The sequence below is a fragment of the Ciconia boyciana genome, chromosome 3 (genome assembly GCF_034638445.1).
Source record: "Ciconia boyciana chromosome 3, ASM3463844v1, whole genome shotgun sequence".
Taxonomy (NCBI): domain Eukaryota; kingdom Metazoa; phylum Chordata; class Aves; order Ciconiiformes; family Ciconiidae; genus Ciconia; species Ciconia boyciana.
Window position 1 is genome coordinate 124988185 of NC_132936.1, and position 27924 is coordinate 125016108.

General features: G+C 42.3%; 2 long non-coding RNA genes across 2 annotated transcripts; both read left to right on the forward strand.

The window, feature by feature from the left end:
• Positions 1-9421: 9421 nt before the first annotated feature.
• Positions 9422-19344, forward strand: LOC140649552 (uncharacterized). The gene is made up of 3 exons (XR_012041650.1): positions 9422-9523; positions 17225-17403; positions 19272-19344. It is a non-coding gene; the product is annotated as an uncharacterized lncRNA (long non-coding RNA).
• Positions 19345-23005: 3661 nt separating this feature from the next.
• LOC140649933 (uncharacterized) lies at positions 23006-27795 on the forward strand. The gene is made up of 3 exons (XR_012041801.1): positions 23006-23065; positions 23396-23450; positions 27660-27795. It is a non-coding gene; the product is annotated as an uncharacterized lncRNA (long non-coding RNA).
• The last annotated feature ends 129 nt before the right edge of the window (positions 27796-27924 follow it).

Consider the following 27924-nt stretch of genomic DNA (forward strand, 5'->3'; position numbering starts at 1 on the left):
CACCTCTCTTTGGGGCAGATGTCTAAAAAAATCACTGCTGTCATTTTTCTGGCTGAACCATCAGCACACAAAAAGACTTCATTTTCACAGGAGTACTGGAAAAACGGCAGCTAGCAGGGAAAGGGTCTGCTGCTGCCTACGTGGGACTTTCCCATTTCTCACTTCATAGTCTGTCATTCTTTAGAGGCAAATAAGCCCCATTGGCAATGGGACTGAAAGGGCTCTCTGGGTCTAAGCACGCTTCAGTGTGTTAGATCGACTGAATTTCCTCTCATCAGTGAATGCAATCTGCTGTGAGAAAGTTTTACTGTCTCTGAGTCCTTATGAAAACATCCTTAGATAATTGAGACATTCCCAAACAATTAAGATAACCAGATGTGTCTGTTATTTGTAATTACCTGAACATGAATTCTTTCTTCAAGAACAGTTCCATTTTTTGTGCTTTTTGCATTACTCTAGATAATGGATAGGAAGACTAACTCCTCTGAAAAGTAATCTGTGGTTTGTACCTAGTATATCTCATTCTGATGCAAAATCACCTCCTCCCAGAATTAAGTACCGGGGCTAAAACAATATGTGAAATGAACTTTCCAGTTCTGCTGCACTTGTGATCCACAGCCTGCAGTGCCCTTTCAGGTGACGCCATGGGGTGAACTCTGAGGCTTAAAGTCCATGAGCAACCCATATAGAAGATGCTAAAATGCTGAAAAAAAAAAATTTCCCTGCTTCAAGCAGGGAAAATTGCTGAAGGGTCAAAAACAGTTTCACAAACCCCTTCGTTAAGTAGCACAGTTTGAACAAAAGGGCTTTTGCATGTGTTGCATTTGCACCTAGAGCTTCTGCAACATTTTCATTTTACAAAGCGCCTGGCCTTCGCTGCATTGCAGCACATGTGGTGAAGGAAGTCAAGGCATCCCTGACAAATTCATGGTGTGGGAAAGACACCTCTACATTTGGCCACTCTTTCTTCTAGTGCTTTTAGCCCACACCTCAAAATTGTTATTTTCAGGGCAGTAGTCGTGACTTTTTGTTGTAAAATGTGTCTTTGAAATCTTCTTCCCTCCCCACTTCATCAAACACAGCTTGAATCAGAAGTGGTCTTTCACACTCAGTGGTGGGGTATGCATTTGTCCATCCCTTTTCTAAGAAGCCTCCTTCTCAGCTGCTTGCTCCCTGTTGGGTTTCCCTCCTGCTCTGCCTGTGGGCCATGCTGCAGACAAGTGTTTCACCTGGACATTCCCGCCACTCCCGTGTACTGCAGGCTTTTTGTTAGCAGCTCCCTAAATTCAGCTCCTTGGTCCCCCAGGGGACTGTATGTCAGTGGTCCTTTCTGCACCGAGGGCTGTAGCTTGCTCCTCTGTGCTGATTATTCCTGAATCGGTATCGTTACCCCTTGCGGTCCTCCACTGAGCTTTGCACTGCTGACTTCCTCCAAATCTCTTCTTCTGTTCCGTGTCCTGGCAGCATCTCTAACTCCAGGCAAAGGGGAGCACTGTTGCAGCTCACAGCAAAGTTAAGCTCACGGTCTCCCCTTTCCCCCCAGCGCTGTGTACCCACTATGCTCCTTGTCCAACCATACAGTAAGCTCATACAACTCACTAGTCCAGCAGAAACAGAGACCCGTATTCTTTTCCATGTTACATTTTTGCTGGGTTAATGAGTTGCGTTGGCTCCCCGTATGGTTAAAGAGGTGCCTGAGCTGGCACGAGGGAGGAAGCAGGACCAAGGGCCAGGAGGTGCTGATGAGGATGAAGATGAGGATGATAAGGGAAAGCAGCCATGCCAGTAGATCTCCTTAAGCGTGTTGTGTAATTTTGCTCTTTGTCTCCAAAACAGAACTTTTTCTTATGTGTTTCTTTCTCTTTTTTTTTAACAGCCGACAGCTCTACCAATGTGCTCAATGTATTTTCCAGCTGGCTTTCAATTTTTCAACATACTGAGGAAGTCCTATATCCTATGACTAATCACAGCTATTATCCTCATCTTTGGTACGTATCTTACTGCTCATGCTTTCATCATCTGATACCTGGGCACTGTAAATAGGAAGGTGGGGAACATCCAAGTGCCATGGTTCTTGTCTACTTTTCCTGTCCTGTTTACTCCACTTTTACTATATGAGTCAATGGCCTCATCTTTGTCTTCTCCCCTGACAGCTTCCTCCTGTCCTGTATGTTTACCTGTGCTTATTATTAATAGTAGTAAGACCAATGGTGATGATGTCACCTTCAGGCATTCCAAGAAAAGGTGGTTTGGGTTTTTTTCCAGAAAAAAAGAAGAAAAGTAATTCTTGCATGGTACTCTATGAATACTTGGTGACTGCTGAGTTCAGTATAGAGTTTTTTTTCTTGAAGCTCATTCAAACCTTCCCCCTTTCTCTTGACAGTTTTGCCCTGGGCACTGTTATCTTTGTTGTCCCAAAGGAATATCCTTGAATCTGTTAGTCATGTACATATCAGCTGAGACTTCTGTCACCACTTTCCAGCCTGCTGAGGACTTAAAGATCACAGCATTGACTTAGTGCTGAAAATAAATGGGCCTTAGAGATGGTTTGGAAGACTAGTGAGAAATGCTTGTTTTCACTCCTGCTAACTAGTTAGAAGGTCTACTCCACACAAGCTAAGCTTCATCCCCTCTAGTGCATACAGTGAGTTATGGCAACTTTGCCCAGGTGTGAAGAGTATGTGGTAGTGTACCTAGTTGTTAAACTGCCGCCTCCCTCTCCCTCAAAACTGGAAGGCATCATTTGGGTGATACTTGGGAGCCAATGATGTTTTCAGGAAGGTCTCAGCATTTTTCGTCCTTGGTAAATGTGAAGCAGGATTTCTGGTGCAGAGAGACAGTTTGTCACTGGTTTCTTCACCAGGTACCTTCAAGCCTGATTCTCCTCAATCAGACAGGTGCTTTTTAGGTCCATGGGAGCATTTGACATCTTCAGGATGGCCAAATATACATTGGTAGCAGTGGAGACCAGGGAATTATGTACCTTGTCCAAGAGACCTGTGTTTTATCGCTTCCTTGTCTCCTTGCTTCCAGTGTCTTTCCCAGGTCTGTTTGGCTCCTGCCCCTCCAAGCTCTGTCTTTAATGGAATGGTGTCCCCTATTAAAACATTCTTCAGAGCCCCCATTTACCACAAGCTACTTGTGTCATTGACTACCTGTTAGTTAGGTAGCCAGGCCTAAATTTCTCATGGCAGTGTATGTATTATATGTATTTTGTGTTACAAGAAAAGAATGTGCACCTTTCTTTTGTGTGGTCATTTTGTGGGTAGTCTACAGCTTCATGTGGAAATCTTTTGAGCTGAACTGGTGGGATAAGGAGTCTTACCCGAACCAAACCATGTGCTGAAGTTTGCCTTCAGGTGAACTATGACTTTACAAAGACTGGCTTGGGATTTCAGGAGTGGCTTGAAGATCTATAATGAAGACCTATAATGAAATAGAGAGTTACACAAAAGGATTTAATTTTAATAGCATTGTGTGTGAGAGCGAGAGGGAGAAGTCTGAAGTCTAGTCACGTGGAACCAAAATATAAGGGAAAGGGAGGCAGAGGGAGAAGAAAATTGGGCTAGGTCAAAAAGATTGTGAAAAAATGCAGTAAAGAAAAAAAAGACAAGACAAAAGCGTGAAGCATAAAGCAGGCTAGAGAAAAGTGTTTGTTCAGTTTGCATATATTGGGGCAAGAGTGAGGCGTGAAGGGGAAGAAAAGGAAATTGAGCCTAAGACTATTTACCTAGCTACTGAAGAGTTGCTTTTCTTCCCTTTTCTTGGAGGTTTCATTAAAATGTGTGAATGCCCTTTTTTCCCAAGAGTTTCTAAGTGTCTCTTTGTACTAATGGTAAAGCAGACATTGTGGTCCTATGGTGAGCAATGCAGAAGGTGCGGCTGGAGGTGCCTAGAAAAACAAATCCAAGGAATATGCCTCTTTATCAAAATCTAAATGTTTTGTCAGATGCAAGTTGGGCTCAGGAAAATTCATTCCTCCCAGGAATGTTTCTAGAGAAGCACTTGGGGGCTTGGCAGGGCCATGAAAAGTGCTTCAGGCTTGGGACTTCCCATTTCCAGGTCACTCCAGTCCTCCAGACTGCTTGCACAGCTCCTTCTCTCTCTCTGCCCAACAGTCCCCACAGATATAAAATGGTACTTTACAGCCCCTGCCTCATAAATGCACTGTGCAATTCATTGCCTGTTATTTTCCAACATGTAGAGACAAGGTAGAGAAGCGTGACAGGGCTAAGCCAAGGATGGCTGAGGACAGCACTGGACTTGGGGGTACTGCTGAGAGCCCTGCACAAACAGTATTCAGACGTGTTTACCCAGCCTGCCCTCATCACAAATCTTGTATTTCCTAATGAATATTTTAAGGGAAGGGAATTGTGTAGATTGTTAGTGTAGCTTATTAGGTTTTAAAAATTCATGTTTTCTAAATTCCCAGTATTATTTTCCCCTTGCTTTAAAGAAAAAAAAAAGGGGGGAAAAATCTCTCTTCAATAAGGGTTTAATTGTCTGTTTCATCTGGAAAGCCCTCTGAATTGAAGCTCCCTTCTCCACAGTGCTACCTGGGCACTTTGTGATTTTCTTATTTCGAAGTGTCTATTGTACAGTTGGTCTCACTTTCAAGCTTTTAGCTAGAACTGGACATTTGCGACCAGACAGAGGAATTTAAACTAAGTAGCATGTTATGGACTTGTCAGGCTCCAGGATTCAGCAGGGGCTGTGCTGATGCCAAATGCTCCTGACCATCAACATGAACCTAAGGGTGAGGCTCATCTCATGCCACTTTAGCCATCTAAAAACTTAGCTGCTTCTGTAATCACTTTGACATTGCCAAAGGGGGATCTACCAAAGGTGAAATCTATCCATCTCACCTATCTTAGGCATTTTTGGACAGGATGAGTCTCCCTCTGGGTTTGCCCAGCCCACTCTGTTAATGGTGGGCTTGGACTGGATGCATCCGTTTTACACAGCTCAAGCCATGTGAGATGAAGCCCGTGACATGGAGGTTCAGATGGAGCTTCAGCTGTTGGAGTAGCATGTTACATTGACCAGCCTGGACTCTAATTTTGAGAAACAGTATCTGGAAGAAAGTTGGAAGCCAAAAGAATGGAGGCTGTGCCAAGGTACCCAAAGTGAAGGTTAGCAACACTTGCTCTGAATTGATAAGCTCATTCAGACAGCTATGTAGTTGGAATAAAAATTGTTTGTGCTGAGAAATACACGTGTTGACTCTGCGAGGGGCAGCAGTTGAACCAGGCAATCACATTTTTAATGTACTCTGTGTTTTAGCATACAAATTTCCCAACTCTTAAACAAAAAAAAAAAAGTTGCAACAAAAGTATTATTTTTTATTTTTAAAACAAGGGCCCACTACAGATGACTCTGCTTGGATTATATCACTCTGATACTATACCAGCTAAAGCAAAGGGCATTAATAGTAGCCTATTGAATGTAGACCTGCAACTGAGATGGGAGTGTTTTACGGAATTTCCCATTGCATCTTTCTAATGACCTTACCCCTGTGTTTGAGGGATGCCTGGACTAAGAGCAATCTTTTATCTTTTTTTTTTTTTTTAAAGTTCCTGGAGAAACATATTTATCTATCGGGAAACAATATGCTTTACCTGAGGCACCTTGGGATATGGAAATTTGGTCTTCTGTCTCATTTCATTACCAGACTTGGAGCTTAGGTTTGAAAATGGTATGCACTTAGTGGTATTAATGGTATGGCAGATGGGGCTGCCTTGTAATATGTGGTAAGGACAGACACCTGAATCTGGCAGTTTTGCAATAGGGGACGAGAATGAATATGAGTGGTAAATCAGTTAAATGACAGATAATTCACCTGCTCACCAAAATGTCAAAGAGTCACTGGGTTGGAGCTGCCATAGGCCTGTGAAAGAGTAGCTGCCCCAGAAGCACCCTGTTGTGCTGGCAGACGCGAGTACCAGCACTAGAAGATAATTTAGGACATAAAAACCCTCTGCTGTTACTGTCAGTACTCGGGTGCATTGCAGGAATGCCCCTTCCAATACTGCTTAGAAACTATCCAGAAGGCATAAAATATGCTAAGCAGCTGTTAAAGGGGAAAAAATAACGTGGCAGAGAAAGATGAAGGATATGCGTAAAAATATATTGAAAACACTTCTGATCAAAATGTGAAAAGTGACATTTTTTTATTCGTGATGCCGCAGAGTGCAGTAGCTGTGGTGGTGGCAGGGCTGTGGAAGGGTTGTTTTTCTATTAATGGCAAACAAAAAGAGGGTAAAATTTTAAGTTGAGGAATTTTCTGCTGCTAGAAGGCAAATTACTACACGCACTACTACAAAAGAGCAGGGGTAAACAATACAATATGCTGCGAATTGCAGATGCGTGTGCAGTAAAGCCGTGAATACATTAACTTCCCGTGTTGTCAAGGCAAGTGACAGCGGCTGACTGAAATCCAGAAAGGAGCTACCGTTAGCGCGGCACTCGCCCGGGCAAAGTCACATCGCTCCTAATAACAAAGTCTATTCCGTTTACATCTGACATGGTGATCGAGAGGCTCTCGTTTGGGGAATTTTATTTCTTTTGACCCAGGGAAGTCCACTGAGCTGCTCGATCAGGCTCCAGCCTCCTGCCACAGCAATTAGACAAACTCATCCACGCTGTTTCATCAGTAGGACTGAATTTTCTGCACCTCTCTTTCCTTCCAGTAACTTTTTTCCCTCCTGCTGGACTTTACTGTAGAAAGGACAAAAAGAAAAGTGCAGGAGTAAAGAAAGAAAGCTCTTTTGGAGCTGTGCCTTGGATGCTCCAGCCATTACTGAGTAAAGGGTTATTTCATGAGGGGCAGCGAGTCACAGAATTCTGTAGTTTTGTGCTTACAACTGTGCGCCAATCTATGCAGAAAAGGGACTGCGCAGCCCCAAGTTTCTCTTGCCTTGTGCTGTGCATGTCTCCAGGAAACCCCTTCAAAGGCTAAATCAGTAGATTTAGTCTGTGTCCCAGTTTGATTAAGGTAGGTCTGTATGTGACTTACCCTGTGCTGAACGTATCCAAGGCAGGAAGGTAAACATCCCATTGTGCTGGATTTGATGAAAGAAAATCCTGGAAAACGTTGCACTTGTCTAAGAAAACTGCCAGAGGCAGATTATTAGGTCTGAATTAAAATGCAGACGAGATTCATTAAATTGTTGACCCTGCCCCCTCCAAAAAAAAGTCAGGTTGCCATCTTAAATTGACAGCATTAGAGACAAATTATGTGCACTGATTAATAAGTGTGGGCTAAATTACGGCTCAGAGAACGGGTGGAGTGCTCTGGGAACAGGAGCGAGGGAAGGAGCAGAGGAGGCGAAAGCCATCCTGCCTGCGGGGATAGGGCAGTGCCAAGGGCTGGGGGTCCTGTGGCACGGGGGGTGCAGAGAAGGACGAAGGACGATCGATGAGGGGGCAGGAGGAGGGAGCTGAGCCTCCTCCAAGGATCCCGCTCCCTCCGGGAAGGAGATGGCGACACACCACCCGCTGTACAGCAATTTGCCAACATTCTCCCCTGGGACAGCAGTGGTGGGGATGAGTGGTGAGCTCAGGGACTACGTTACCCCTTTTCTTCGGGGTAGAGGGAACTTTTCAATTAAAAAAAGAAGGAAAAAACCACCCAAAGCTTGGAAGGGTCAGATTTAAGAAGTTAAATAAGAAAGGTAGGGTAAATTTGAGACTTGAGAAGCCAATTTCCATCACACTGGGAAAAAAAAAAATACTGACCATTTCACCATTTCAGACAAAAAAGGAAAAAAGCAGGGATAACAGTATGTGTGTTATTCACAAGACATAATTCTTTGAAAATACTATGACCGGTACATAAATAGCAAAATGAATGTTATTAACATGTTAATTTTACTAACCCTTTAACCTATTGATTAGCCAAACAGAAGGAAACAGCATCTTTTCATGCTTCCCCCCCCGCCTTTCATGTAATTGGATTCAAATTCACATCTGTAGCTACTAAACCAATGTTTGCAACCTTTCTTCTACACTTCCCCACCCCCAACTGTTTAACCTCCCATCTCCAGCTCTGGCATAAATGTAAGCCTTTATTTGTGAATATTCCGATAAGCACTTTGCCTCCAACTATATTGTTCAAGTACCAGCATCATTGTTACAGCTGTAATTGTTACTATCAAGACACAGTTCTTTGTAATTAGAAAGTCAAGATGGTATTCAGCAGTATGGCAGCACAGATTCTCATTTGTTAGGCTATTAGAAAAAAATGTTTACAGAGAAAACAGTGTCATTGTTTAGTGCTCTTAATTGACCATCTGCCTGGTAAAGAAATGTCCAAAGAAGGATAAATAAGACTATAGTACATTTATTTATTTATTTTCTTTGTGCAATGAGTAAATTAGGAAAAGCAACAGCAGATCCAAACTAGACAAGACATTGCTAAATCAGGCTGCAAGTGAAATCATGTCATGAATACATTAACTTTTATTTCTCTCAGTGTCAAGGCTTGTGTCTGCATCTTCCTCAAAGTTTGTTGGGAAGAAAAAGGAGGCCAGATCTTGGTGGGCACTGTGGAGTTGACAGCATTCATCTTTTAACAAAGTCAAGCATATGCTGCTTTGAGTGCAGCATCTTTGCATGCTCAATGACGTGTTTAATGTCACCTTTCCCACTGTAAATCATCCCTGAGTAAATCCACAAGGGAGAGTGGTACTAGGAATTAAGCAGGAGAGAAATAAAATTCATGACCATGTGGTTCTATCTCAGGGAATTTGGTACGTATTGACAAGAGAGATTCACACCTGACGGGGCCGAGAGCTAATTTGTAGTAAGGCTGTTTATCTTCTGCCTGAAAGGAATGCTTTTTCATATTTAATGTGCATTTTCCTCATCTCTGTGTGTGTATATGTTTGTGATTTAATGTGGCTAAGGGTACATCTGGTTTTGCTGTTTGGCAAAAATGTAGTTTCAAATTTCAGGCTAATTCAAAATTCTGTTCTTTTCCTATGAAAAAGTAAAGGAGGCACAGTTTGGTCTTCAAAAAGCGGATTTGGTGTTTTCATTGCACAGGGCACTGTCTTAGCTAGGGAGCATTTGATCTGTTCTTGAAACATTTGTTTACAGTTTTGAAATGAGAAATGAAAAAAACCCAACAGTATTACCATGCTAAACCAATATGGTAAATGACCAAACTGATCTTTTGTACTATTTGTCTTCCAACATTCCAGGTGGAAATAATCCAGTACCTTTATATGTTGATTTATTACAGTGTGGAGTAAAAAAAAAAAAAATAGAAGCAATAGGGAAAAAAAAGGAAGAAGAGGGATGAACTAAAAAAGTAAGAATTACATTTAAAGACAATAATCTCTCAAAACATTACCTTCTGCTTTCGAAAGGCACCAGGAAGCTGGTAAGGGGAGTCCCAGTTCTGCCTCCTCCACAGCCACTGCAATGTCCGTACAGAGGTGCAGCCACTCAGGTGATGACAGGGCGACAGCAACCAGTGGCCTTCACAACAATTAGCAGCATGACAACGGTGATGATGCTGGTAGGTAAAATTTCCCAATACTTAAAAAGCTGACAGTTCCCACAATGACAAATGCACTAATGGTTCAAAGTGAATTTTCTTTCCATAAAACCACTCCTTTGATGCCTTCACCTAATTCCTCAGGTGCATTGTCCCTTGTCCATCTGTTCCTTTTTTCCATCTCCCCTGATTCCATCTCTAAATACTGACCCTAAAAATTTTTGTTTCTTTTTTTTCCCTGGGTACTTACTCTTGTGCACAGATTCATAGAATCACAGAATGGTTTGGGTTGGAAGGGACCTTAAAGGTCGTCTAGTTCCAACCCCCTTGCCATGGGCAGGGACACCTTCCACTAGACCAGGTTGCTCAAAGCCCCATCCAACCCGGCCTTGAACGCTTCCAGGGATGGGGCATCCACAACTTCTCTGGGCAACCTGTTCCGGTGCCTCACCACCCTCACAGTGAGAAGTTCTTCCTTATAGCTAATCTAAATCTGCCCTCTTTCACTTTAAAGCCATTACCCCATGTCCTGTCACTACATGCCCTTGTAAAAAGTCCCTCTCCAGCTTACTTGTAGGCTCCTTTTAGGTACTGGAAGGCTGCTATAAGATCTCCCTGGAGCCTTCTCTTCTCCAGGCTGAACAACCCCAACTCTCTCAGCCTGTCTTCATAGGAGAGGTGCTCCAGCCCTCGGATCATCTTCATGGCCCTCCTCTGGACTCACTCCAACAGGTCCATGCCTTTCTTATGTTGGGGGCCCCACAGCTGGACGCAGTACTCCAGGTGGGGTCTCACCAGAGCAGAGTAGAGGGGGAGAATCACCTCCCTCGACCCGCTGGTCACGCTTCTTTTGATGCAGCCAGTTTTGAGGAAGTACCTCAAAATCTTGGTTTTCTGCCTGATTGCTTTTGAGAAGGGGTGATAGCTAATGGAATCTGGCTATCATTTGTCTTAAAAACACCAACAGGTAATATATTGCTTCTAAATATAAAATTTTCTTTCCCTTCCCATTTCTGGAGATCTTTCCTTAGAGCCAACCGCATTTTTTCAGAGATCAATGACCCACCTTTTTACTAATTTTTTTTCCTTCCAGTAGGGAATATAATAACTTCCATCAGTAGGTGCAGGAAGGTGAGAAGTGTGCAGGGCTTTCAGGGTACTACACCTTTTTCCTCACCTACAGACACTCAAATTTGTGAGGTCCAAAGTCTTTCTTTTATATTTTCTGAACTGGAACTGAGGGAAGTAGACATCTGACCATACTGAGACCAAAAATCCTGCTCAGATAGCCTCCTGCTTGTGCATGCTAGCATCCCCATACCCACTGCCTGTTTCACTTATTGCTATAGCAGTCTTGATAGCGGTATAATCATGACTTCCTGAAGATGCCTTTGTAAGCTGCGTCTGTACCTGTTTCCCCAACACTAGGTGTATGTGCTAGCACCCATATGTCAGCATGCACCTCAGAATCACAGAATCACAGAATCGTATAGGTTGGAAAAGACCTTTAAGATCATCGAGTCCAACCGTACATCTAACACTACCAAGACCACCACTACACCATGTCCCTAAGCACCTCATCCAAACGTCTTTTAAATACCTCCAGGGATGGCGACTCAACCACTTCCCTGGGCAGCCTGTTCCAATGCTTGATAACTCTTTCAGTGAAGTAAAATTTCCTAATATCCAGTCTAAACCTCCCCTGGCACAACTTGAGGCCATTTCCTCTCATCCTATCACTTGTTACCTGGGAGAAGAGACTGACCCCCACCTCTCTACAACCTCCTTTCAGGTAGTTGTAGAGAGCGATAAGGTCTCCCCTCAGCCTCCTTTTCTCCAGCCTCCTTCTCCTTGCTAGGGTAGGTGCCTGTACATGGAGCCTGTGCCTGTGTTTTGTCTGCATGTGCTTTGGAGTACCGAGCAGAATAAGTGGCTCAGAAAAATCTGATTGACACCAGTAGTTTTAAGCTCATGCATGTCTAGCTGCTTGTTCAATTTGTTTAGTCCAGTGGTCTCCTTTATTAGAAGCCTTAGGGTTTTTCTTTTGATTTGGCAGGATGATTATAATGAGAGCTCCTTAGTGCTACTACACCAGGGTATCTGCCCACTTGCTCTCAGCTTCTGCTGTATAGCTTGTGATTAATGTAAAACAGTCAGATGCCCTTCAGATCAGTCGAATTTGGGGATTCTATTATAAACACAAAAAGCGTGCTGACCGCACAAAGCCCTTGGTGGTACCAATTAAAGAGAGCGTCATTCAGTGTTGGCACTTCTCATGCCGCTGGTTTTTTTTTTTCTTTTTCTTTTTTCTTTACGCAGCAAATCTTTTCCATGGCAGTGGTGGCCCCTCTACCGCCGTGCACCTGTGCCATGCTCCAGCCCCAAGGCATCACTTCCTTGGGTAGTGGGGAAACACCTTGCTTTCCACTCTTACTGCCCAATTTCTGCACCCCTTAGTTAGCCCTCCATCTGGGCAGACATGAGCAATGGGATTTGGGTACAATATCTCTTGCTGTCATCATGCAGGGATGGGGATTATTGCCTGGACTGCCCCTAGCAGAAAGCCCCGTGGTGTCCCTTCCCCGCTGGTGCAGTGGCTCCAGGCTGCCACTGCAGATCATTTGATGAATTTCACCGTAAGACCCCAGCTTATCAACATTATCTTTTTATTCCAGTCAGTGTTCCAAGTATTCCTTGAATGTCACAAGTGAAGAGCTGGATTATTCACAAAGTGTCCAGTGTTAAATCCTATTTACATGCAAAAGTTGTGCCAGCTTACCCTGAGGTTAAAGCAGTGCAAACCCCTTCTGTGAGGACTCTTCTAAACTAATGAGAATGACCTCCCATAATTTCTTTAATTAAAGAACAACAACAACCTAAATCAAGATAAAACATGCTTCATATTAAATAAGGTTGGCCAAGCAAATGGTTTTGCATTGCTTGAAACGCTGACTGCACTTTTTGCGCTGCCTGAATTACACGAGTGCTTTGGGCAGAGCAAATCTCAGCTCTGGTTTCTGACTTCTGGTTGAGCAGCTGCAGCAGTGGGGGACTGTTACACCTGCCCCCACCAAAGTCAACAAAGGTTTTGCCTCTGCCTGTGAGGTAGCCAAGGTCTCTCTCCAACATACACATTTTGTGTGAAATCCCATGTATTACTTTTGATATCTCACAAATTCATATAAAGTGTCTGGATCGAAACAAAGCGTTATTTTTCATGAAAGTTACTCCCTCTCCTGCTTCGTGTTTATCAGAAAGGAATAAAATGACACCATACAAGAGCAGAGAGAAAAATCCTGTATTTCTGAAATTTTATCTTCCAGAGTCAGGCTTTTTCTTGCATAAGGCTCTCCGTAAATCTGGGATCTTGTAACTTTGATCTATTCACCCTCTGTCTACAACATATACTCCAGTCACACTTCTTACTTAATGGACTATAAGGAATTGAGGAACCCTTGCGTAAGAAAAACAACAGTACTGGTTTCTTATTTCTCTGCTCATTTCTTGGAAAAAAAAAAAGAGCTTTAAAAGCTACTTAGATGACACTTTCAGTTGTGAAGGCAATGGCTAGCCTCCTTCTTTTCGTTGCTGATTCAGGAAACCGCTGAGAACAGAAGTAGCGTTGTTTCCCATCCAGCATCAACAATCTCATCACAAATCTTGCGACGGTCTAAGATCATCTTGTTTATCTCAAGATATCCCCTTCTAATCCAGCTGTTTTCTAAGTCTGTCCTGAGAGATGATTATTCAGCTGCTTTTCACAGACCTAAACCCTTCACTTGCTCAAAGCACCCGTTCAGGTAGGGGTTGGTGTCTCCCCACAGGACTCTGCCCATCCGTGCTCAGACCCTCCTGGAAGGGGCTCTGTGCCCAGCGAAGCCAACCAGAAGAGTTGCCCCATGAGGCTTCGGGACATCAGTGGTGTTCACTGTGTCTGTATCTGACTGTAACAAGACCCTTATGAACAAAATCACTGTGATTAATCCTAGCAGAAAATGTGGGCAAAACTGGAATGTGATTTTCTTCTCAATCAATGTGATGGAGCTCCCACCAATCTTTTAATAATGTTTTATTCATGGATGAAAAGATACTAGGGTCCCAATATATTACAGCCATTCATGTTTAGACCTGTAAATGAACCCAAAAATAATCGTAATATTTTGTTGCCTGCTACATGTAAAGTATACAGTCAGCTTACTAGTTTATAAATTAAAGATAAACTGCATTTAATCCCATTAAGCATTAAAACGTAAGCAAACAAATTGACTAACAAAATACAGCAGGATGGCAGAAAAAGAAAATAAGCTCAGAAAATAATTGGTTCTAAGGAAGTTAATGAAAGTTTGTAGTATGCTTTTTATATGAATAGAGTTCAGAAGAGATTATTTTTTTGAAGTGTTACTCACAAATCTCCCATATCCACAATAGATCTTTTGTTAACTGTACCTGCACATTTATTGTGTATGACAGCCTAATAAAATGAAGTCATTTTAATAAACATTGTATCAGAATATCCTATCTTCTGTGTGGCAATGCGAATTTCCACTACTGAAGGAAACATTTAACATTCTCACCATTTTAATACTTTTAATAAATATTTGCAATTCCTGTGATAACGCATAATGGCAGAAAAATGCATTGCCTCCAAAATTTATGTGGCTGCTGGCAGGCGGCCATTTTCCAATTTTCTGTCTCGCTAATATACATTTATTATGTATTTCTAAGGGCTTTTTTTTTTTTCAGTATTTGGCTTGCCATAAAATTGCTATTTCTTTTACAAGAGAAAGCGCTCGTGATGAAGAAATTCCAATTTCAACCTAAAACTGACAAATGGACATCTGCTGGCCAAGGCAGAGCAGAAAAGCATTTGCCCGACGTAGCTCTCAGTTTGATCCCTTCCCATCAGCCGAAGCCACAATATGTTTAGATCAGAGACTCATATTCCAAACTGATAACAAGAATCAGTTCTCGCTTAGTAATATTTTCTGAAGTGTGACATTGCATTGCATCATGTTACGCATGACGTGACACGAAATAACATAACATTACATGATGGGTTATGACATAGGGAAGCCAGATGCAAGTTAATATTATGCATTACATTTTTTTTTTCTAAATTGTAGAATCAGAGTGTATGATGAGCTGTGAGTGGTCTTTTCTATGCTGGCTTTGTACAACAGCCATCGTTATAGTATCTGAGCATCCACCAGCAGATAATTAAGCCTGTATTGACAGCTGAAATCCTTGAATCTTTCAATAAGCACATATCGCTCTCTATATTTAAGTAGTAGTATACATTTGAAGAGCAAGGGAGCAGTCACTCTCTAAGTAGGAAGCAGAAACAGACAGGCAGTAAGAAGTGGTAAAACTAGTAAAACGATATATACTTATCCTCTAAATTGAAGGAAGCTGATTTTGTAAAACTCTTTATTGCATTCATAACAAAGCAGGGGCTATCCTCTCTCACAGTGCATGTGCTTCTTGAAGAGCCTTTCCGGTAGCAAATGGTGTTCGGAGAGCACAATTTGTTATCAGAGAGCTATTTATGATGGCCAAGATAGAAGGGCACTGAATAAATATCTATAGCTCTCAGGAACTGAAACACGATGGTGCAATAGATGGAAAGAAATATCTCAAATAAGCAGAGGAACAGAATCTCCCTACCAAAGGTGACTGCAAATTCAATAGCTTTTTCTTGGGTGTTTTTTTTTTCAAAGTTGTGAAGCAACAGGATAATCCAAATTAATAGTATACTGTAACGGAAAGGAAAAGATTGCTGTGTGCCTAAGCAGGAAGTGGTATGTTGGGGGTTTTTTTCTTAATGTGCATGAGAGGGATTTTTTATTAATAAGAACTGAAACAAGACCAACTAGGAGGCCTTTTCAGACTTCCCTGCCAATGAAACCTGGAGCAGATTAGTATTATTACTTTTTACCATTGCTCACAGGTAAAGCATGGGCATGTAGCCACTAGTAGACTCCGATTCTCTTGAGAGGACCCGATATATGCAGCATTGTGAAAATGAAACTTGGGCTACTTACACGTTATTAGTGTTGTGAACACCTTCCCTTGCCCCCACCCTCTGACTGAATTAAATTTTCTCTGTGATGCACGCTAAAAAAATAGAGGGATAGCGTGAAGAAGTAATTGCACAAAACACCGATGTGCCCTGTGGTCAGATTTTCAGAAGTGCTGAGCACCTGCTGTTTCCAACAACTTCAAAAGAAAATACGTATATAGTGCCCTGGCAACAGGAAGGTACTGTTTTGGGGCCCGCTAGCCAAAGCCCTGCTGGTGTCTTGGTGCCCTGGAAATCATTTCTCCGACAGGATACAGCGCAGCTTATTGACCATGTGGGTGACATGTGTAGAAATTAAAGATTGATGGCTGACTTGCAATGAATTAGGAGTTAAAGGTACAGAGTGTTTTTCTTATCTATAATTTATATTTATCTGCTGTCAGACTACATTCCACTTATCCTGGCCCTGTTCCAAGAATGCATTAGCATTACTGCAATTAGCGTGAGAAAAATTGGGTTTCTTCAACCTGTATTTCAACAGGACTTGAGGACCTCTGCAGCAGGTGACAGGACTTCTTGCCAAGATGCACAAATAGATGGACCATTATTAAGGCTGATTTCTGATGCTGATTTGGGCTCTTCCTCTTCTCCATCTATTATTTTTCTTCGATTAAACTAATTCCTGGAATGATAAATACAGTCTCCCTAGCAAAGGAGAAAGACTGTCCTGTATCTGTGCTCGCAACATCAGAAGTAGATTTGCCTCATCAGATATTGTTAAATATGCTCAAAAAGAACTTCTTGGAAGTGACAAAAATACGGTTCATTTTGGCACCTTCCATGCACTTCCTAACATCAGGGAGCACAATCCTGCCTCGCTGCAGTTGCGCCCTGTGCAGTAGAAGAGGTGCGAGCGAGGAACACGGTGCGTGGCCGCAGCAGTGACTGCTAAGTCTTTCTGCAAAGGATCACTGCACCTTCAGCGCCCGGTTTGAAAAAAAGGGGCCAATCCCCACCAATTTGGGTTTTTTACCTGGTACAGGCCTTGCAGATAAATATCTCGATGTCCTTGGCAGGTATAGACAGGCTGGCATTTGCTGAACCTACATCGGCTCAGTGAAGCTTGGCAAGTTCAATTAGGTGATGGTATAAAAAAAGAATAGGCCCGTTTGCGTTAATGAAAGCAAGGCATAACTGCTGTGGCTAAAAACTCGGATTTTTCACTGTCATGCCCAACAGTGTGTTTGCTCAGGAAAAGTTGCAATGCGTGTTAGATTACTAGTTGGCATTTGACTGTAATTCATAGAGCAATAAAGGCTACAGAGGGTCTAGTTAGGGAAAATGCAGCTGAGCAGTAGGTAATGGCTGCTGGGGCGCACGGGCTCTGTTTAAGTTAATCCACTGCCACTTTTCTTTATCTTGGTCAGACACCGCATTCATGTTTTCACCAAAGCAGCAAAGTGACTTTTCATTCTGCAAACTACTGCTGCTTCATGGTCTGGGAAGCCCTCAAAGAGGGTGGTGAGAGGGGGTCTTTCTCTTTCCCTGAACTAAAAAGGGACAAGACTACAAACAGTTAACTGAGAAATAGGACTGGCTACTGTACAAGAGGTTAAATCTCTAATTTGCTGGGGAATTACGGGCAAGTTGCTTCATTGTCTGCATTTTTGTTTTTCCCTTTACATGACCTATGCTGGCCCCAGTTCAGGAAAGAATCGCTATTTGGAAAAGCGCTTACTGGACTTAACGTGAATGTTTCAGTGCTTTCCTGAACCAGTCCTGGAGATACTGCAGGGCTGGATATGTAGAAGACAAAGGCAGATTTTTCCCTGATGATCATGGGCTTATGCCAGGACTAAGATTGCAGTTTGGAAGTGATCAGGTAAAAATTTTCTGGTTTCGTTCTTGGGTTTTTTTAAAATTGAAAATTAATTATGTCTAATTCTTTTTCATGAAAAGCATCTATCTATTTTGAAACTTATTCAGCTGAAAACCATGAGAATTGGGTGCAAACTTCTCAATCGTCCACTGGAACTTCTCAGCTGTCTGAAAAATTATGGCAGTCTTGAGTATCTGTCCAAAAAGATAATAATTTTTAATATATAGTATTATATAATTATGTAAACTACCTTATATATATATATTCATACATGTTTATTGCATATATAATTTATATAATAAACCATTGATAAAATTTATTAATAAATAGTTGTATAAATTACTTGTTATAGGGTGATGCTGTGACATTATTATATAATACAAATAGTATTATATAATTATCTAGAAATATATAATTAGTATTAGGGATTCAGGAGAAAAACATGTCATGATTTTTCTTTGCAATGGACAATATTCAATATTGGGTGAACAGACAAAGGCCCCTTCTAACCCCTCCTCCTGCCGCTTAAGTCAGTGGCAAAGTGCAGCTCAGAAATTGGCTCATGAATTCTCTGTTACTAAACGGTAGACTTTTCTCCATACTTTTTTTTGGCTAGTTGCGTTCTTCTTCCTGAATTTGCAGCCACGCTGCCCTTTTAGAACTGCTTTGCGGACTTGCCCTCATGTAATATTTTGTTGTGGTTAATCCGTCCCACACTAGAGAAATGTCTGTGTTTTGTTTCCATTTATTTTATTAAGTGGAGGATAAGTCATTAAGTTTTTGTGTTGCTCACGTCCAATGCAAGTTGATAAGAACCAGATATTTGAAGAAATGGAGAAAAGTCGATTAAAGATTTCCTGTCCCCTCATGGCTAGCTTTCTCTTAGATGAGATGAAGAATTTGTGAGCAGACACAAGCAGGTGATATAATCATTCCTCTACCAGTAAGCTAACTGTATCAGTGGTCTGAATCTTAGCATCTTTTGATAATGATTTCCTTGGGAGAAGAATTCGCATATACATATTTCTTACTCTGGTGCATACATGCTGTTTCCTTAGCAATGGACTGTGGATTATGGTCCAGCCCTGCTGAGTCGAAGTATAATAATTCGCTCAGACTTTTTTTTTTGGTGGGGTGCACTTGTATTTTCGAATCAGGGTGCTCTCTGAAAGGGGGCGGCACCGTCAGCTGTAATCTCGCAGTGCAAAGGTGGCCTCAGATATGAACGGCAGGTAGATGAATGGGAAACACAGTTTTTTTAACATTGTTAAAAACCCCCTGACAGACTGCACTTTGCACAAATGATGCACTTGAGTAGTGAACCTGGTCATCACGCAGAGATTTAAACTTGTGCTGATGCTGCATCATAGCACCCCGACCCTTTTGAACCTCAGCCCTCAAACCTGCAGGGGAGCGTGTGCGTTCTCCCCAGCAGCGAGTGCGTTGCTGCCCATTTCATCCACGTCAGTGAGTTTAGTTTGCTTGCAAAAAATTTCTCGGAAGTAACTTTTCATTACAAAGGGTGGCCGGTAAAAAAAAAGAAAAGAAACAAAACCCCACAAAAACAAGCAAAGAAAAACACCTGACAAGAGGGAAAGCTGTGGCACTTCTCCATGAATCTTCTTAAACTCCTACATTTTATAATTATTTAATGCGATAGCTTGTAGGACTAGACAGCAGCAGATGACTGCAACAACTTTAGCTTTTTTCTGTTACTTCTTTTACAGTGTGGCCCAATAGTCTTCCTAACAGATATCGCTTGCACAGTATCATCATTTCTCTAAGGATAATCAGTATAGCCTGGTAATAATGCATAGCAACATACAATTAAAAATTAATAGTGAAATGATTACATTATTCTCTTCTAGCAGAAAAAGCCTCCACCTTACAAGAAAGGCCTTTAAAGCACTTTGGCTGTTTTCCAAAATAGCTAATTAATACTCCACCTAGCACTACTTCTGTGAAGCAGACGTGCTATTGCCAGGCAGGAATTGCTAACTGTCCGTCGAGGAACTGGGCAGGTGGCAGGGAAGGCTCTGCTCGGCGTCCCTCTGCGCTCGGCAGTGCCAGTCGGACCACGCCAGGAAAACCTGCTCAAATGGCAACAGCACGGCAAGTCAGTCTTTTATATTATTGGAATAATCCATGACATTCAAAACTGAGAGGCAATGCGTTGGGAAGTCTAGAGAGAGTAGATTTGCTTTCCTCCACACTGAAACAAAGGCTTTGCAATGTTACACATATTATTCTGATCACAAAAGTGTCTTGCATTAGGGCTTTCAGTGTGAGATAATTGACCTTGACATTGCTTTCAGCTAAGGGCACATAACTCTTATCGCAGTGACTTATCTTGAAGAAAAGCGTGCAACTGCAAAGAATATTTACTTACTATCTTCGCTTTTTTTTTTAAAATTCTTGAAAACTGTGCACTGCAAGGACAAGTAGGCAGAAGTGTGGTGAGGGATGGAAGGTATTTTATGTGGATGAACACATGAAGAGGTGATTATGTATTGCTAAAAGTCTAATCCTTGGATAAACTACAGTTTGCTATTAATTCCTTGGACTTGCTTAGCTGCTGCTTAACATTTCCATGACTTAACAATTATATTCTTGAGCTAAGAGTAACTTTTTGACAAAATGTGTAGGGATTAGAAACATTGATAATTATATTAATTAATATTAATGGCAGTGACAATATTTGTAGTCATATGATAAACACAAGGAAAGCAGGGCTTTAATTTTATCAATTAATTCTCTTTCTAATTGCTTTCACTATTCAATTGTCAGAATGTGTTCCACTTGCAACAAGGAATGTGTTAAGCAGGAAACGCAGACCAAAATTAAGGGGAAAGAGAGACGTGTGTTTGTACATGGTATCGTCTGTTCTCCAGAAACATATTTAGCCTTGTCTGTGGGCTTTGCGTTTTCTCCTATCTGTCTATTTATTATAAATGCCAATCATCTGGAGTAATGGCTTCAGTCTCAGTTGAGATGGGTTAGTAGGTAGAGAGGCAGTCAGAAGCAGAAAACGCCACTTATTGAGGAGCTCTCCAAATTATCAAATGTCCTTCCTCCCGCACCTTCCCATAGGTGCAGGATGAGCACAGGACAGCAAGACAAGCAGACCTTGGAAAGAGAGCTCAGGGTGTATATCTATACCGACTACTCAGATTTGTTTAATACATTTGATTGGATCGAAGTTGTCTCTAGAGGAAGGCAGAGAGCTGCAGTCCATTGGCCTTAATCCTTCCCTGTGCTCCCGTATCTTTATACTGCTCCACCAGCTCAACCCCGCCGTAAAACCAACATAATCCACCCTCAGCGCTCCCTGGTGTGAGGGAAATCCCTCGCCAGATCCCTCACTGAGCATCACAGCTGCCACAGAGGCTTCTTGGCACCAGGAGGAAGGCAAAACCCTCCCTGCAGATGTGTCCAGCGCAGGGCAGAGCCGTCAGATGATGCTCTTGCTTGGTGTCCCAACAGGCTGGGCATGTGCAAAACCCCAGCCGTAAGGGTGGAGGCATCCATCAGGAAAAAAATCATACCCATAAAGTTTTCTGCATGGAAATCTTCATGTCCTGAAACCGCTCTCCTCAGAGAGATTTCAGCCCATAAAGAAATCTTAATGCATTGAAGTTTCCCTCCGCACAGAGCCTTCACCACATAACAATCCAAGAGGCCAATAAAACAAATAATGACTATCTCCTGGGGCAGCTGCAGTAAAAAAAAAAAATGCCGCCAGCTAAAAATTGTGCCTTTGATGGCTCTACAGGCAAGATATCAACAATCTCTACAACTGCTAATCCCCTCATGTGGTTTTACACTCGCTGCCTTCTCAGGCTGTGCCCGGACGCTACGTGCAACGTTTCGGGGTCTGCTTTTCTTCTCAGCTCATCCCTCCTCTGGTCCTCCTTAGGATTACGCCCCTGTAAGACTCTGAATAAATATCTCGCCAAACGTTGCATGCACAGATGAAGGAAGCTATCACCTGGTAAATGCTGGTTTAGTTGCCTTTTGGCTTTTGCCAGCTAAACTGGAAAAAGTTGCTGTCTGCTCACCTTAGCTATGTGATGTTGGGTGCTAGTGAGGGAGGGAAAGTGGCCTGGGGAATTCCTCGTCAACACCCCAGTGAATCTGGGGGCACTCGTGAATGAGGATGAGGGAATGCCCCCAGATTTCTGCTTCTTGTGGGCTGGATACTCTGCCCATCCCATGCCCCCTCCTTGTTGACAGCCAATGCTGATCCCTAGCATATTTGCATCTATGCGTATTTTTAGGATAACATCAGGAAGCGTAATTTTATCTTGTTGTGCAAGCCACATTGTCAAAAGGCATTCAGGACAGATTCAGATCTTTTGTGCTGGTATAAACGTTGCTTCGTCTCCATATCCTCATCGGGGGACAGAGCTCAGAATTAGTCCTTTTGTGTTTGTTTCCACTACGCTGGCATGGACCTGTGAGCCTTTGCTTTTCCCCATCAGGAAGCATAGATTTAACGTATCGAACGCACCAGAATTGCTTAATGAGTCCTCAGTGAATATTAATAAAAGTTTGGACGTGACTCAGGCTACAATGGATGAGAAGTTTGAAAGCTTTGGTTCAAGATTACAGGAGGCTGTGAGAAAATATGGTATCCAGCAGCTAGCATATAGTGCGGATATTTCACTATCCAGGGATCTCTAATTACTAATAATGTACAGGAACAGTATGATATGTCCTTACAATTGCAGAATCCTTTTCAAAGATAATCTTTAATAGTTTATTTGACAACCTGTAAAATTATAGAAAATTATTAGTCTTGGGAATTACAAAAATCCCCGTAGTACAGTCAAACAATAAAATTATAATTACCTGTGGGTAATTGAAATTTAACTGTTTTTTTATTGTATATTACACATCAATAGCAACATAAGTTCAAGAGTGTCCCCCTCCCCTCCCTTTTCTTTTCCTTACAGAAGCGGGGAAAATGGACAACCCTGCTGGTAACTTGTGAGCCCTTGTCACAGAACAGAGCTTGAACAATTTCGATTAAAGCAGTATGTTCGAGACTGTCATTAGACCTGCATTAAATTACATATCTGGAATGTTAAAAATAAAGAGGACTGAAGCTTATTCACAGCTGCCTGTGGTAAAGTATGTAGTCAAGGTTTTGATTATCTTTAAAGTTCTTATTTTTCTCTTTTCTAAAACTTATTGTTTCGTCAAACAAATATCTAGCACATTTAAGAACAGTATGAGCACATGAGCAGAATTGCTTAAGATGGATAAAGCATTAGCGTGTTTCCATTCTGTGCTTGGTAGTATTGTTTAGTACTAACAATGGTAATTTATCAATTATACAAGAGGGAACAAAGCCCTCCGCCTGTCTCTCAGCTCCAGAACTACCTATTACAAGGCCCAAAGCTTGAGACCCCTTCCAGACCGCGGGAGGCAGCATGTAACATCAGCGTTTGCACTACCAGGTTTTGCCTTGTCCTCTCTGAGTGACCCCATGGAGGCTGCTCGGTACTCAGCACCATGGCACGTCAAGCCTTCCATGGCTTTTTTTCTAAATCAGGAATATTATAACCTTTTTTCTTTTTTCCTTCTGAACCAGGGCTCTTGATAATGAGGCCCGACTGTTCACCAGCCCTCCTGTCCGCAGCCCGCTCCTCTTGTCTAGTAGGTGAGACCATCCAGTCCCCTCTTGCCATGTCGCTTGCGATGCCATTAGAGATTTTTAGAACAAGCTTAAGGACAAAAGCAAGCTTTTTGGGTGCTGTTTAGCCAGCAGAAACCCTAAAATATGGTATGTTTGACACTGAATTGTCTATATGACAGCTTTGTTATATACTGCTAAGACACACAATAATGGTGTTTGCTTCTATACAAGGATCAGGCTGGCTACTTTTATTTGATTCTATAAAGTGCTTTGTGATCATTATGTGAATATAACTGCACAAGTGAAAATATCTCTGTTTTATTAAGAGTTTCAATTAAAGTGTTTAATACACAGATTTTATCATGAGAGAAGCATCACAAAGACTGACTACAACATAACGGCAAGCCAGGTATTGTTATGATTATTATTACTTTTATTTATGTATAACCATTGAAGTATTAACTGAAAACTGGGAAATGGAGTGCCTGAGCCCCAGAGAACTCATAGTAACAGCTTTTTTTGGAGGTGGCAACAATAGCAAACCATCTCTGTTTTGTGGCACAATTAAAGACGCATACAGCCCACTCTGGAAATCCGTGAGCCTGAATGGGTTTTCCCATTTCCAAAGATCAAGGAAGGCAAAAAATTCAGTTGTATCCATCATTGCCTGCCTTTTTTATTTAGGTGCCTTTTACTCTTCCCACCACCTTTTTTTCTCTGCCTGTTGGCATGAAGGGCATCCCTGCACATTAGAGCCGCGCTGTGTCCGTTTACCCAGCAAAGCAGCTGGCAAGCTCTCGGCAAAGTGGTATTTGAACGCCTTTACAAGGGACCTGAGGAGAGATATTTTGCCTTCCTCGTTCATCCTGCCCATCTGAGATTTTTAAGTGTCTTGGCCTCCTAAAAGCTGAAGTGGAGCATTCGTATTAGATTTAAACCAAGTATAAATCTTTTAAAAGGAGAAACCCCAAGAGGGACTGTATCATCAAAGCAGTTAATGGGCTAAGCTACGGCAGAGGGGAGACAGGGCTGGCCCAAAATCATGGTCCTTATGCCAAATAGCCATGACCTCATGTAACACGGTGAGGAGAGGTAGCTGAGAGAGTTTTGTTTTGCTTTGGCTGTTTCCTAATCCTGACCCTTGACCAACACCTGAAGGCTACAGGAAAGTTTTTCTCCATCCTTTTCTCGACCCTCATTCCCTGGCAGATTCCAGCTGCTGAGCTCAACTGCCCTAAAAAAAGAAGCTGGAGAGCTGTTGTCCACTAGGATTTATGTATATGGGATGCTTGGAAGCTAAATCTTCCAACCACTGAAATGCACCATACTGTAAGACAAAGAGCGGGAGATAAATTTTCCTGCCTTTGAAATTTCTGCTCGTGTCACTCACTGAGGCTAATTTTTACCATTTTGACTCCAGTGAGAAGAGCTATTCCGACGTGAGTGTCTTACTCTGCGCTGTGATGCAGGGATGAAGTGAGAGCTAAGGATGAGCAATCGTAGCACTGTCAGGACTAAAGTCAAATTTTTTGTTTTGCTAAAAGTCACTTTTTTGACATAGGATTTGGGAAAATACATTGATGCGACACGTAGAAAAGGACCAAAAGGTTATTATTTGCTCCCACAAATATGATTCAAATAGAGACCCGAGCCTCATGGTAACGGGAGAATATTTTCAAGTGAAAACACAAGCTTTTAGGGATAGCTGTTGACACGGAGTACAACATACTGGGAGGGTCCAAAGGGGCTTCAGGGAGCTCTTCATGGAAAGCACCATTACTGGTCTCATCTGTAGGGTGTTTGAGCTCACACACGTTTAGGTAAAGAAGGGTGCAAGCCTCCAAAATAAAAGGGACTAGGCTATTTTTCTTTCTCATGGGTGGGGTTAGAAGGTTACTAAAAGAGTTAATCCTGGCCTGCCCTGCAAAAGGAAACAGCTCACACTTGTGAGACTTGAAAAGCCTTTGGAGCGTGTGTGTATGGATGGTGTTACCTCCCCATAGAGGGACATAGAGCTGTCCCCAGAAGACGGGGGCAGGGGGCTGTTTTTTGGAAGAGGAGGTTGGCCTTTAACTATTTAGTTAGTTGGAGTGAAAATAAAAAGGTTAGTGTAAAATGTTTTTGAGAGTGAACCCCAGTTCAATAAAGTTCTGGGTATTTTTTCATTTTTTTCCTGTGAGAACCTAAAATTAACACTTACTACAGAGCAATGGAGCCCAACCACAGCATTTCAACCAAATGGCCCAGAGAATCTGGTTGTTTGGTTTTTTAAAAATTTCATTAAGTTCACTTAAACTTTGAAATATGCTAACAGTTTGAAAAAAAAATAGTCAATTTAGGAAACATTCAGCAAAATCCACCTCTCCTCAAATTAAAAAAAAAAAAAAAAGTATAGTAGTGAGAAATATTATGTAAATTTACTAAATGGTTTGGTGACCTGAACACGTGAAAGACCCAGAGAGCATTCTGCCTGAAAAACAAATCACACACACCACTTGTTCCTAAATGATGGACCACCGAATGCTTCTTTGCTAACCACGTTCAGCTTGCTGGATCTCCAGCTTCAAGAAAGCCTCGATGCTGTGATACGAGCTGGCCACTCCTTAAAGAAAGAGAACTTGTTCTTAAGCAGCATCTGATATTCAAGTAAGGGAAAGCGTGGCCAAAGCTCTGTTGCACAGTCTTTAGTCAACAGACAAACAGGTTACCCAGTGATTTTGCTGCACTCCGCAGAGGGTTGTAGAAATACAGCTTTTGGGGCTTGTAGTTTTCAGGGTTTTGCTCCATCTGCTGCACGACGGCTGCACGAATGGTAGCAGGCTGGGACAAAGCCCTCTTAGAGAGGGGCGTTAATTACAGAAGAGGCTTTTCTGAGCCTCTTCTCGTTTTTGTGTTGTTTTCATTCTTGCCATTTGTAAGCACAGAAGGGTTTGAGACCGTAGGTGGAGGACATGCTGCATTATGGCCCCGTGGGCGTGCAGAGAGGGGTGGGACACTCCTTTTTCTTGCCTCCAGGCAGCTCTACATTAAGCCCAGCCGATCACAGCACCAGGCAGTTATTTATAAGGAGAGCTGGCTGTCCACTTGCTTTCCAGCACTGAGGGAATGCTTATTGCACAGCATAGAAAATGACCTCAGGCCTTGTGGGGTTTTTCCGGAAAAATATATGCTACAGTCTGGGTTACTTATATGCCTCCATGACGGGTGTCCCCCTGCACAGATGCGGGTCCATACTAAGACACAGTGCAAATGTTACCGTCGATAACCCTTGGTAGAGAAACTGCACTGCAATGTCTTTTTGCTTCTTCTCTTCCTTTTGCGCGAGGCTCCTGTGCTAACCATTTCCTATAAGGCATTGTGTTAAAGTTATATAGTGTATCATGTTAAATTTTATAACAGCGCTTTGTGTTTTGAGAAGACTTGGGGGGGGAAAGAGCATCAATCAGGGAACCACATTTGATAGACTTGGAAGGGGCCTCCTGGGTCATTTTGTCCAAGACCTCTATGAAACAGGAAGGCTTCTGCAAAATACCCTTCCCATAAATGTATCTAACCTTTCCTTAAAGACACTGAGTGATTGTGCCATAAATACCTCAAGCAGGTAAACTAGTCTGATTGACCTTACGATCAAAAAGTGTCTCCTAATACTGTATATAAGGTACAATTTTCCATCCTTGCAGCTGTAGCTAAGCAAGAAAAAAGGGCAAACACACAGCAATGGGCAACAATACAGACTGCGCAAACAGTTTTGCTTTCACTTTACTGCCATCACCTACCATAAATCTGGATGTACCATTGATACTCGCTTTCCCAGTGTAGTGTCTGTGATCCTCGTAGTATCTATCTCACTTTGTCTCTGACTTTTGGAGAGCCAACGTTACAGAGTGTAGAAATAACGAAGATGTACGAGCAGCACTTTCCGATTCAGAAAGCCATTCAAACCCTACGCCACATAGTTAAAGTATTTATTCCTATTTTCTATTTATTAGTATTTGTGAGTTGTTTCATGTCAGGACCATGGGAGCTAGGGGAAGCACAGGGCTTTCTACATCTCCGTCAGAGTGTCAAAGAATAATTTTCATTCCCCTCCGACAATTGTGCATACTGAAAAATAAATACCTGGTAGTTTAGCTGTTTGTTGTTGCAATAGTAATGCATTGTGTGCTGGTTATGGCCCCATACTGCTCTGCCTTCTTTCTCTCAGTGAATATTAGGAGAAGTGTCGTTTTGTGTAGATGTGTTATTAAATCACAGACACATTCATTTCTGAGAGCTTCCTGAGCTGCACATAAACTATCTTTGGCTTGCCCTTTTTTTTTTTTGCCTTGGTTTTTTTTTTTTTTTTACGTGCCAAAAGATGGTGAGAGAGCTGAAGGCCAGTTGCTCTCCCACCTATTTCTCTCAGGCATATGCTCCTTATGGAAAGGGCTTGTCTCATGGTGGCCACCTCACCTGGCTGACCATTACCTAATTCCTTCTGGGCGTAGGAGAAAGTTAGACACCCTTCAGCGTAGCCTTGCAGCTCCCAGGGAAAAGCACGTCTTTAAAAGCTGAATATGCCACCTTGGTGGCAGCGAGGCATTGCTGTCAGATGTAAGAATGAACAACCATCTTACAGGCATACATCAGGGTTTACTGTTGTCACCAGCCACTTCCGGAACATCCAGCATCGTACCAAAATGAAACACTGAGGAGGTCCAGTAAAAGCTTGTGAAAAGGTTTGGGACAATATTATTTTATTTTAACTGCTCCGCAGCAGGCCCAGCTGGACAGCCTTTCTTTACGAGACAATCTCATAAGAATACTATTCACAACCTGACCCAGAGAAGCGTACTTCAAGACTAGCCGAGGAAGATTCTAGAAGGATTTCTTCTTCAGAAGAT